Raw genomic sequence first — 11,372 nt, 5'->3', positions numbered from 1 at the left:
TTTTAATCCGAATATAACATATTTATAATGTTTTTGGAATCAGAACATGATGAAGAATAAAATAAAAGTAATTTTGGATCGTTTTATAAAAAAATAATTTTAATTACAATTTTCAGATATTTAATGACCAAAGTCATTAATCAATTTTTCAGCCTCCACGCTGAAATGCAATACCGAAGTCCGGCCTTTGTCGGAGATTACTTGGCCAAAATTTCAATCAATTTGATTGAAAAATGAAGGTGTGACAGTGCCGCCTCAACTTTTACAAAAAGCTGGATATGACGTCATAAAAGACATTTATCGAAAAAATGAAAAAAACGTCCGGGGATTTCATACCCAGGAACTCTCACGTAAAATTTCATAAAGATCGGTCCAGTAGTTTAGTCTGAATCGCTCTACACACACACACGCACAGACACACACACACACCTACACACACACCACGACCCTCGTCTCGATTCCCCCTCTATGTTAAAACATTTAGTCAAAACTTGACTAAATGTAAAAAGGTTCCAAGGGAAGCATCAGATCCAAGGGAAGCAATCAGCTTCCTACAAGTCAAAGGGCAATTTGCAATGGTCTGCCCTGTGATACCGTGTTTTTCTAGCACCAGAATGAGAGGTGCACGAAACTGAAAAAAAGATTACCTATTTCCGCCATCAAATGCTCGGGTTACAACTTTCGTTAAAGGCCAACATCCAAAAGAATTTTTCTCCTGGAGCGACCTAAACTTGAACCCGTCGCTATTCTTGCATGTCTGCTTACTTCGTGCTGCACGCAAAAATCGAGCGACTTCCTTGCCGCGTGGATTGACGAAGCTATTTTATTCTCGTGACTGAAAACACTGCAGTGCGTGCAGTTTTTGACGAGTGAGCAGGAGCGGCGACTCATATGGTCTCGGCTCGAAAGCTGTCTGTGGAGGCTGCGTGCTATAATTAGCTGACCTGCTGCGCGAGCAGTCACTGCAGAGTTTTGAGATAACTTTGTAACACGTTTTATTTTATGCTCCTCAAGAATACAACTTTGGGCAACGTGCCACGTAAAACTACACGCAACAAGGATTCAGTAGGTACCAAACATGCCTTGGTCAGAAGTAGAATGTAAATGAATCTTTATAAAGAAGTAGGCTACTTCAAACGACAGCCACAGCCACGGTTGGGTTCACGGCATCAAACCGATGCGACTCTCCGTCATATCATACACGTAATCTATCAAATAGATGACTAATAAACATGTAAACTACATGTATACGTCTATCGTCGGACATAAGAAAGGAGAGCTTCCCCCGGGCCTGTGCATGTGTTGTTCGTTGTGCGTGTGTAAATGTACACAACAAACTGACGACAAAACTGAGACAGACCTCTTTCGCTTCAGTCTTGCAGAATTTAAAGACGAATACAGGTAAATCGTGCATTATACTAACTGTTTGGTAAAAGTATCAAACGTTTCTTTTTATAAATAAGTGGCAGGCTTACAGGAATACAAAAAGGCGCAAGTTGAAAGTAATGGATATATCTCTGGAAGATGCCATCAGTCCAAGTTGTCAAATAAAATCAAAGATGACAGAAACAGAAGTTTTCCATACAAATGTTGGTGTTTCAAAGGAAGTTGGCATTCTTTCAGATAATGATATAGACGAGGTGGCTGTTTGTTATGAAGTTTCAACAAGCCAACATTCAAATGATTTTACTTCATCTACAGATTTTTTAAATTCAGCACTTTATAACTGTCATTATGAACTTGGAATCAGAGAGAGACCGTCTTTCCATTGTCATTCATGCCATAGATTTTTGTTTCAGAATCAATGTTTCACATGGCGTTCACAAGAGAGCATGCAAAGTTTCCGACAGTCTTTAGGATTTGTAAAAAAGGCCGTGTTTTGCTGTACATGCAAAAACTACCTGTCAAAAGGGAAAGTGCCTAACAGATTGCAACAACATTCCTATTTTAAGCTCAGCCACACGCCGACATGGAAGTTCAATGGTACTTTCAAACTTTTTCTTCTCTTCGTCGTATTTGATTTCTTTCTATTTCACAAGTCGAGTGCATATGATTTCGGCTCGTGTTCATCGTGAGATGGACTTAGTTTCTTGTATTCTGTGGGTTCGACAGATTAACTAAATGTTGTAATTTCGCCTTACGCGACTTGTTCTCTCTCTGTTGGCGGCGTGTAATGCAGCTGGTTAGAAATTAGAGTATTATTTTGCAAAGTGTGTACCAAAAGTTTGTCATGAGCTGCTTTAGGTTTGGGGTGTGGGTTGGTTTGATATTTCCTCCTTGCAGATCAAATCTGTATTCATTTTTGATGTTGTGTCTTATTTTGTGAAAGGAAACATGCAGACTGACTGAACGCATACATATAATTATGTAACTCATAAACACATGGGTGTAGTTATGTTCAAGAACACACACACACACACACACACTCACACACACACACATACACACACACACACACACACACACACACACACACACACACACACACACACACACACACACACAACTGTGTAGATGTATCGTACACCTGATATATTAAATTGAAGTTCACGAAGAAATCGTTTTATTTCTGTGTCATTCAACATCTATCAGACAAATTGAAACTGGTACAAATATTCAATAATGTTGCGATGTGGAAATGTATGGCATTCCGTTTGTCAAATAATTATTTGGATACTTTTTCATGTTTTTTTCACAAATGGACATGATATCGCAAAAGATAGACAACGGCAAGATCATTCAAGTATGTACATGCTTGTTGATGTCTACTTAGGCGATGCTCAGAACACTAGTTAGATCTTCCGAGATTAAAAAATGACGATGATCTCAGTGTAAACAAACCAGGACAAGGAAAGAAAGACAAAACGTATTTGAAAACAAATCATACTATACAGATTGACAAACTGAAACTTCGAACTCTGTTGATATTTCACGGGAGATGAGGTATGGTGCAAACGTATATAATTATACTGACTACATTTTGTTACGTACTCATCAACAACAACAAAAACCGATATAACCAAAGGCACACACACACACACACACACACACACACACACACACACACTTTGCTGGTTTGCTGATCAATGTCACAGGAAACGAATGAACAACAGAAAGCGTGATGAATTCCTGGCCAGAAATCAGTCACAAAGACCTGAAAGTCTGCTGAATGGAACTGGTAAATGTACACATTTGAACTGCTGTCAAAATTACTATGTAATACGATATTCGGGTTTTAAAATTGGTAGCAAATTACAACCAATAATGATGTTTTTTGCTTCGGCATTGAAGCAATGTTCACTATTTACTAACAAAATAATTACGAAATAAACACAAAACCAAATCAGTGAGGCAGAGGGGACAAAAAGCCGAGCGGGTGTGTGTGTATGTGTGTGCGTGTGTGTGTGTGTGTGTGCTAGTGTGTGCCTGTGTGTGTGTGAGTGTGTGTGTGTGTGCCAGTATGTGTATGTGTGTGTGTGTGTGTGTGTGTGCGCGTGTGTGTAGAGCAATTGAGACCAAACTACTGGACCGATCTGTCGAACCCACAGAATAAAACTGCACGCACTGCAGTGTTTTCAGTCACGAGAATAAAACAGCTTCGTCAATCCACGCGGCAAGGAAGTCGCGCAATTTTTGCGTGCAACACGAAGTAAACAGACATGCAAGAAGAGCGACGGGTTCAAGTTTAGGTCGCTCCAGGAGAAAAATTCTTTTGGATGTTGGCCTTTAAAAAGAAAATCGTCTGTGCATCGTTTGTTTCCAGAAAATCATTTTTGCATTGAACACAGACAAAACAAGTCGAGTAAGGCGAAAATACAACATTTAGTCAAGTAGCTGTCGAACTCACAGAATGAAACTGAACGCAATGCAACGCAGCAAGACCGTATACTCGTAGTCCACCGCTCACGGCATAGGCAGTGAAATTGACAAGAAGAGCGGGGTAGTAGTTGCGCTAAGAAGGATAGCACGCTTTTCTGTACCTCTCTTTGTTTTAACTTTCTGAGCGTGTTTTTAATCCAAACATATCATATCTATATGTTTTTGGAATCAGGAACCGACAAGGAATAAGATGAAAGTGTTTTTAAATTGATTTCGACAATTTAAATTTGATAATAATTTTTATATATTTAATTTTCAGAGCTTGTTTTTAATCCGAATATAACATATTTATATGTTTTTGGAATCAGCAAATAATGGAGAATAAGATAAACGTAAACTTGGATCGTTTTATAAATTTTTATTTTTTTTTACAATTTTCAGATTTTTAATGACCAAAGTCATTAATTAATTTTTAAGCCACCAAGCTGAAATGCAATACCGAAGTCCGGGCTTCGTCGAAGATTACTTGACCAAAATTTCAACCAATTTGGTTGAAAAATGAGGGCGTGACAGTGCCGCCTCAACTTTCACGAAAAGCCGGATATGACGTCATCAAAGACATTTATCAAAAAAATGAAAAAAACGTTCGGGGATTTCATACCCAGGAACTCTCATGTCAAATTTCATAAAGATCGGTCCAGTAGTTTAGTCTGAATCGCTCTACACACACACACACACACACACACGCACATACACCATACCCTCGTTTCGATTCCCCCTCGATGTTAAAATATTTAGTCAAAACTTGACTAAATATAAAAACAAGTCGCGTAAGGCGAAAATACAATATTTAGTCAAGTAGCTGTCGAACTCACAGAATGAAACTGAACGCAATGCCATTTTACTCGTAGCATCGTCAGGCCACCGCTCATGGCAAAGGCAGTGAAATTGACAAGAAAAGCGGGGTAGTAGTTGCGCTAAGAAGGATAGCACGCTTTTCTGTACCTCTCTTTGTTTTAACTTTCTGAGCGTGTTTTTAATCCAAACATATCATATCTATATATTTTTGGAATCAGGAACCGACAAGGAATAAGATGAAAGTGTTTTTAAATTGATTTGGAAAATTTAATTTTGATAATAATTTTTATATATTTAATTTTCAGAGCTTGTTTTTAATCCGAATATAACATATTTATATGTTTTTGGAATCAGCAAATGATGGAGAATAAGATAAACGTAAATTTGGATCGTTTTATAAATTTTTATTTTTTTTTACAATTTTCCGATTTTTAATGACCAAAGTCATTAATTAATTTTTAAGCCACCAAGCTGAAATGCAATACCGAACCCCGGGCTTCGTCGAAGATTACTTGACCAAAATTTCAACCAATTTGGTTGAAAAATGAGGGCGTGACAGTGCCGCCTCAACTTTCACGAAAAGCCGGATATGACGTCATCAAAGACATTTATCAAAAAAATGAAAAAAACGTTCGGGGATTTCATACCCAGGAACTCTCATGTCAAATTTCATAAAGATCGGTCCAGTAGTTTAGTCTGAATCGCTCTACAACACACACGCACGCACGCACACACACACATACACCACGACCCTCGTTTCGATTCCCCCTCTATGTTAAAACATTTAGTCAAAACTTGACTAAATGTAAAAACGACGCCAGCAACACAAACTTGCCCAAATCTTCCCATCAAAACTATCCAAAATGTCGAGCAAATCGCAAAGCTGTTAAACGTGACCAGGAGAATCCATTATATAACTTAGAGCGAAGAGAGGGAGAGGCATACACGTAACAGATAATAAAACTGGGGCACCTTCTATGGAGCCGGGAAAGCGTAGACATTTCCAGTAGTAGAAGAAAAATACCAAACAAGGAGACATACACCAAGTAAACAAATAGATTAAAACGGTGACTGCGCCTGGTGGGATCATGATGGAATATTTTTCCGATCTTCCAGGACAACTTATGTGCAGGCCTGCTATAGAAACACTTATACTCAGCAAGCATCTTCCGAACACGGAGAATGACTGCCTACACGGCAGGGGAAAACTGTCATACACACTGAAAGTTGCTGGACTTCTCACTTTCATGTGCACGGAGCCCTTCATTTTGGGCTTGTAATCGTGCCTCTCTCTCTCTCTGCCTCTGCCTCTCCCTCTCCCTCTCTCTCTCTCTCTCTCTCTCTCTCTCTCTCTCTCTCGCACACACACACACATACACACACACACACACACACACATACACACACCCACATACACACACACGCACGCATGCACGCACGCACCGCACACACGCACGCGCACACACACACACACACACACACACACACACACTCGCGCACGATCAACATTATGCTATACTTACATAGTATCCAGTTCAATGTGTATCTACATAATATCCAGTTCAATGTTCAGAACCATATACGTCTAACTGAGACTGTACTATCCACAAGAAAAATCAAAACAAGAAAAAAACAAAGGAATATCATTGATCTGACCATTTTGAAAGAGTTTCTGGCGAATTTGACTAATGTGAAGAAACCTGGGAATGAATTGCACCTTTGTCTAGACGCAGAGGACAACGCACCACAAGTAACATACTTAATTAAATCAAAGTGAGGGAATGAGCTTCAGGGCGCTGCTTCTCTCCGCCGTGCCGCTTGGAATAGGCCATGGAGGCGCCGCCTGGCTGTTGGCTTGAATGATACCACCCTCTATGACGCGGCCGTCTCAGCAACAGCAACACGTACGCAAACGCCATCTTGCATTTAAGTAAAGTAATCCAACCAAACCCTCGCAAACAGTGCCCTTTCTTAACCGATTTTATGGAATTTAATTAAGCTTTCATTACACTTATATTTGCAAAGTGAAGGCATTCCTTCTGTGCCATAGCATTACTTGTAGCGCAGAAGGGTATGGAATTACTTTGGAAGCGATGTAAGAGCCCATCTTTGATATCACTTTTGGTATTTGGTATATCTTGTCCTTGGAGAATTCCCTCAAGGAAATCCCTTTAATACCCACAACAGCAGTTGTACAAACCGCAACCAGTGTAGTACATATTCTTCAAGTAACATAATCTGCGCACTATCGATCCATGGCCCTAGCCATATCAACACTTGGAATAAAAGTTTCCGATCAACGCTATCGAATCCGACTTAAAAGACTGAACACGTACACTTTTACTTACACACACAGACATAAACACACACACACACACACACACACACACATACACACACACACACACACACACACACATACACACACACAGCGTACAGATAAACTTAAACGTCAAATCAAACAGCCTTTCTGTTTACTTTTCTGTCGCCCTCTCACAGAATTCAGGTGACAAATTGGCATGAAAATTTACCACGTCGTTACAAGCGTTATCTGATAAGTAAGCGTGAGCCCTTTCAGGGGCAAACCCCAAGTTGTAATCAAAGTCTCAGCCGGGGTCCAGGTTCTACTCACTAACCGCTTTTCCGATCGAGCCGTATTTTCCGTCCGTCGTCACCCTCTTTAAAGAGGCACGGACTCAATTTTTAAGGATATGGAATCGGGTGTTTTGAATGTTGTTGTTCCTTCACTCTCCTGCCTTAGTGCATAGTCACGTACACGCACATATCATTGAAGATCGAGTCTGACCTTTTTGAAGCTTAGGCTACATTGGGGAGGGCCGGTGGTTGCGGTTAATATAGGGGCATGTACAACAAATAAGGGCACGAACGCACAAGAAACAATGGTGACTGCGAGCGATAAACAAAAAGACCAAAACTGAAAACTGAAATACCTTACGCACGTGTGAACGAAGACGATGAAACAGTTAACGGCGACGTTTCGACCCTAAGCAATGGTGGTAATATCGACATGAAGACGGTTACCAGGGGACACTCTAACGAGAGTTTCAGAACTGACGAATGCCCATTTCAGAAAAGTCCAGGAGCCAGGGATTAAAATCAAAAGGCTGACTAACTTTTGAGGCGGGAGTTTGCTGAATCGATAATGATAGGCTCTCAGTAAGCACTGAGTATCCTGTAGGATAATACTTGACCGCTACGCCACGCTGCCATTGAAGTGTTAAAACATTCGTTTGTTTTTCTGTATCGTCGACTTGTGTCCATGCTTGCAGTTGTGACTTTGCTGAAGTTGAATTTTGCATTTGACACTGGTTTTTTTCCCCTGCTGTTTTTAAACGCCTGAGTGCGAAGTATAACCGCGGCTTTTCCTTTTGTGGATTAATATATGGAGAACAGTCTTGGCTGGTGAATTAGGAGGAAGAGCGACCTGCATTATCTTTAACTTTAAGATCATCATAGTGCTGCAGGTTTGAAGCAAGGCAGAATGACAGCACCTGCCATCCATTGAACTGATGATGAAGTGCAAAAATCATAATTAACGAAGGGTCCAGTCTGTATATATATCATATCATTCAGTCACAGGTCTGGCAGGAACCCCCCAGAAACTTTATGAAAGAAAAGTTACAGAGGAAATGAAAAGAACACAGCTGTCTGAGAGTCGAAGATTACACATGAAAGCTCAGAGGCCTTAGTAACAGAGTGACTAGTCATTCAATCTAATCTCGGCACGGTCATAAAAACAGTGAGAGTGACAATTCTTGTGACCCAGAATCCTTCAAAAGACCCCATCGGAACGTCCAGACATACCTTCAACACAGAGGAGTTGGCCACCACGATGGAGACTGAGGAACAACCACCACGGACGTCATCAACAACACCACAACAAACAGCTCTAGTACAAACAACGATGACACCGACAACGCCAACAACAGCTACATCTGCCGCCACTAACCACGCAGACGAACCCACGTTCTCTTTGCAGCTGCAAGTCCCACCCAAGCCAGAACACAGATCCGAGCCCACAACCCTTCAGCTCATCCTCTCAGCCAAGCAGGCGGCTGAAACCAAGACCAGGAAGGTAGCGGAAGCTGCGGGAATGCCGGGAGCGGAAGTCAGTGTCGGCGGAACCGCGCATGCCGCGCTGAGACTTCCGCATTTACGGGAGCCCACGAAGGAACCCGAGCCGACCGATCCTGACTTCACCGTGCGCCTTGGAGCCTTCATGGAGAGAGCTGGGGAAGACATCTTTCTGCGTCTCTTGCAGAAGTCAGTATAAAGCCTGTCATTAATTTGAAGAAGTCGACTACGCGAAGTATACTTTGCGAAGCTTGCTGCACGTAGCTTTAGCACTGATTTTTCGGTATAAAAGACTTCGCGGAGTTCTTCGCGAAGTCGACTTTGGGCTGAATTAAGGACAGCCTTAAAGCCATGTGTTTTTAATAGCAACACTGGAAGAGTTCTTTTTGTTTGCTTGTCTGTTGTTGTTGTAGGTTGTTGTTGTGTGGGTTGGGTTTTTTTTTGGCATGGGGGGGGGGGGGGGGGAGACAGTACAGACAATGTTTGACTGTGTCTGTGTGTCCTCCCGCCCGTCTGTCCATCCGTCCGTTTGATTGTCCGTCTGTCTGTCTGTCCGTCCATCGGTTTGTCTGCCTGTCTGTCTGATCACTGGTTTAAAAAAAATCGTAGTGTTGAATAGTATTTGTGGTCTCCTGATTACACAAAATCACCGGCGTGATTTGAACCTGCTCCCTCGTTTGTGAGTGTGTGTGTGTCAATGTGTGTGTGTGTGTGTGTGTGTGTGTGTGTGTGTGTGTGTGTGTGTGTGTGTGTGTTGTGTGTGTGTGTGTGTGTGTGTGTGTGTGTGTGTATGTGTGTGTGTCCCACGGTGTGTGTTTGTAGAATTTATTTGAGGGATTTCCTTCCACTCAGTCAATACAATGAATCTGGACCGTGGGGAAAAAGTTATTAAACGGCAAACGATTCTAATGTTGAGTTTGAGTTGTTTGCTGTAGCAAGACAGACAGTCGTAGACAGACAGACGACAGACGGATTGCCAGATAAAAGGGTTACAGCGTCAGATCCGAGGCTTCAGTACAGACGACGACGACGACGACGACGACGCTGATGTTGATGATGGTGATGATGATGATGACGACGACGACGACGATGATGATGATGATGACGACGAGGACGATGATGATGATGCAATATGTAACAGGGAGTTTCCAGAGCCACCAAAGCCCCAACGTCAAGTTGGGTGGAACCGTACCCGTCTCTCCTCCACACCCACCTCCCCTCTCTCCCCCCTCTGCCCCCTCTCCCCCGCCCTCTCCCCAGTGATGACTCCCAGGGAGTTCAAATGGAGCACGGGGAGTCAGGGGGGCGCGGGAGTGACTCACAGAAGAGCCAGTCTGACGCTGAGAAGGAGAAGGGAGTCGACGCAACTGACGAAAGGACAGGACTACCTGGCGCCTGTGCCTGGTTCCAGCTACATCACGCAGTCTGAATCCGTAAGACCCGGCGCTCACCTATGTAATTTCACCTATGTAAATGCCGGACAGACGACGCACTGCAGATTATTACAGCCACTGAGCTACACGCTGCATGAAAAGAAAACAGGCCAAAATAATACTTGTGATAATCCCTACCGCGTCAATAATATGCAGTGCGTCGTCTGTGCCGCTGACTCTGCGCAGGTATATTCTGCCCATAAGTGGAAGTTCGTTCAGTTGAAAAAAAAACAAAAAACATCAGAGGGATGTCATGGGACAGTGGGTTGTGGTGGTGGTGGTGGTGGTGGGGGGGTGTGTGTGTGTGTGTGTGTGCCGTGCCGGTGTCAGTGTGTGCGTGTGTGTGTGTGTGTGTACGTGTGTGTGTGTGCGTGTGTGTGTGTGTACGTGTGTGTGCGTGCGTGTGTGTGTGTGTGTGCGTGAGTGTGTGTGTGTGTGTGTGTGTATATCCAGGCCGCTGTGTCTGTGCGTGCCCTCTGTGTCATCTCTCTCGGCGTTTTGTCACACTAGTGTCTCTGTGTTTGCCTGTCTGTGTGCCTGTGTATGTATAGCCTACATGTATTCGTGAGTCCCTGTCGTAGAATGTGTGCGTGTGGATATCTGTGAGTGTGTGTGTGTGTGTGTGTGTGTGTGTTTGTGTTCTGTTGAGCCGCCTTCAGGATAACCCCGGCTAACCGGCCTAAGTGTTAAAGGCCGCTGAAGTAGATTATTCGTCTTCACTGACAACGTAAAATGTTCAAGAGAAGCACAATATTGTATTGTGCTATTCTAAATGTGTTTTAAGGTTTCTGTATTAAATCAATAGCCGGTGAATGCAGGATTTGACAAACAACAGGCAAAAAGAAGTCTGAAACAGATTATTCAGCTAGAGCAACTCTATTTGCATATTGACCACGCCCACCGTAGCGTCAGCTGCCGCGCGGACCGCCGCTGAGATAAAACAGTCAGTTGTAACGTTCGCACACTTTTCTTTTTATCATGGCAGGGTTTAGCAAGATTTCAACGCATCGCCAGGACTGTGAAAATCGTTGTCAAAGTCTGCACTGCTCTGAAGAGGTAAGAAGAGAACCCCCCTCTCATTCCTATTGTGTATCACTCTCAGTGAACGTGGACCGTGTTTGCCTACCTAGATGTTATATAAGTAAATTTGCCCTAGAGTAGTCATGT

Source organism: Littorina saxatilis, linkage group LG6 (assembly GCF_037325665.1).
Source record: "Littorina saxatilis isolate snail1 linkage group LG6, US_GU_Lsax_2.0, whole genome shotgun sequence".
In the NCBI taxonomy this organism is placed as follows: Eukaryota; Metazoa; Mollusca; class Gastropoda; order Littorinimorpha; family Littorinidae; genus Littorina; species Littorina saxatilis.
The sequence above is the reverse complement of the archived record's forward strand: the minus strand, read 5'-3'. Positions refer to the sequence as shown.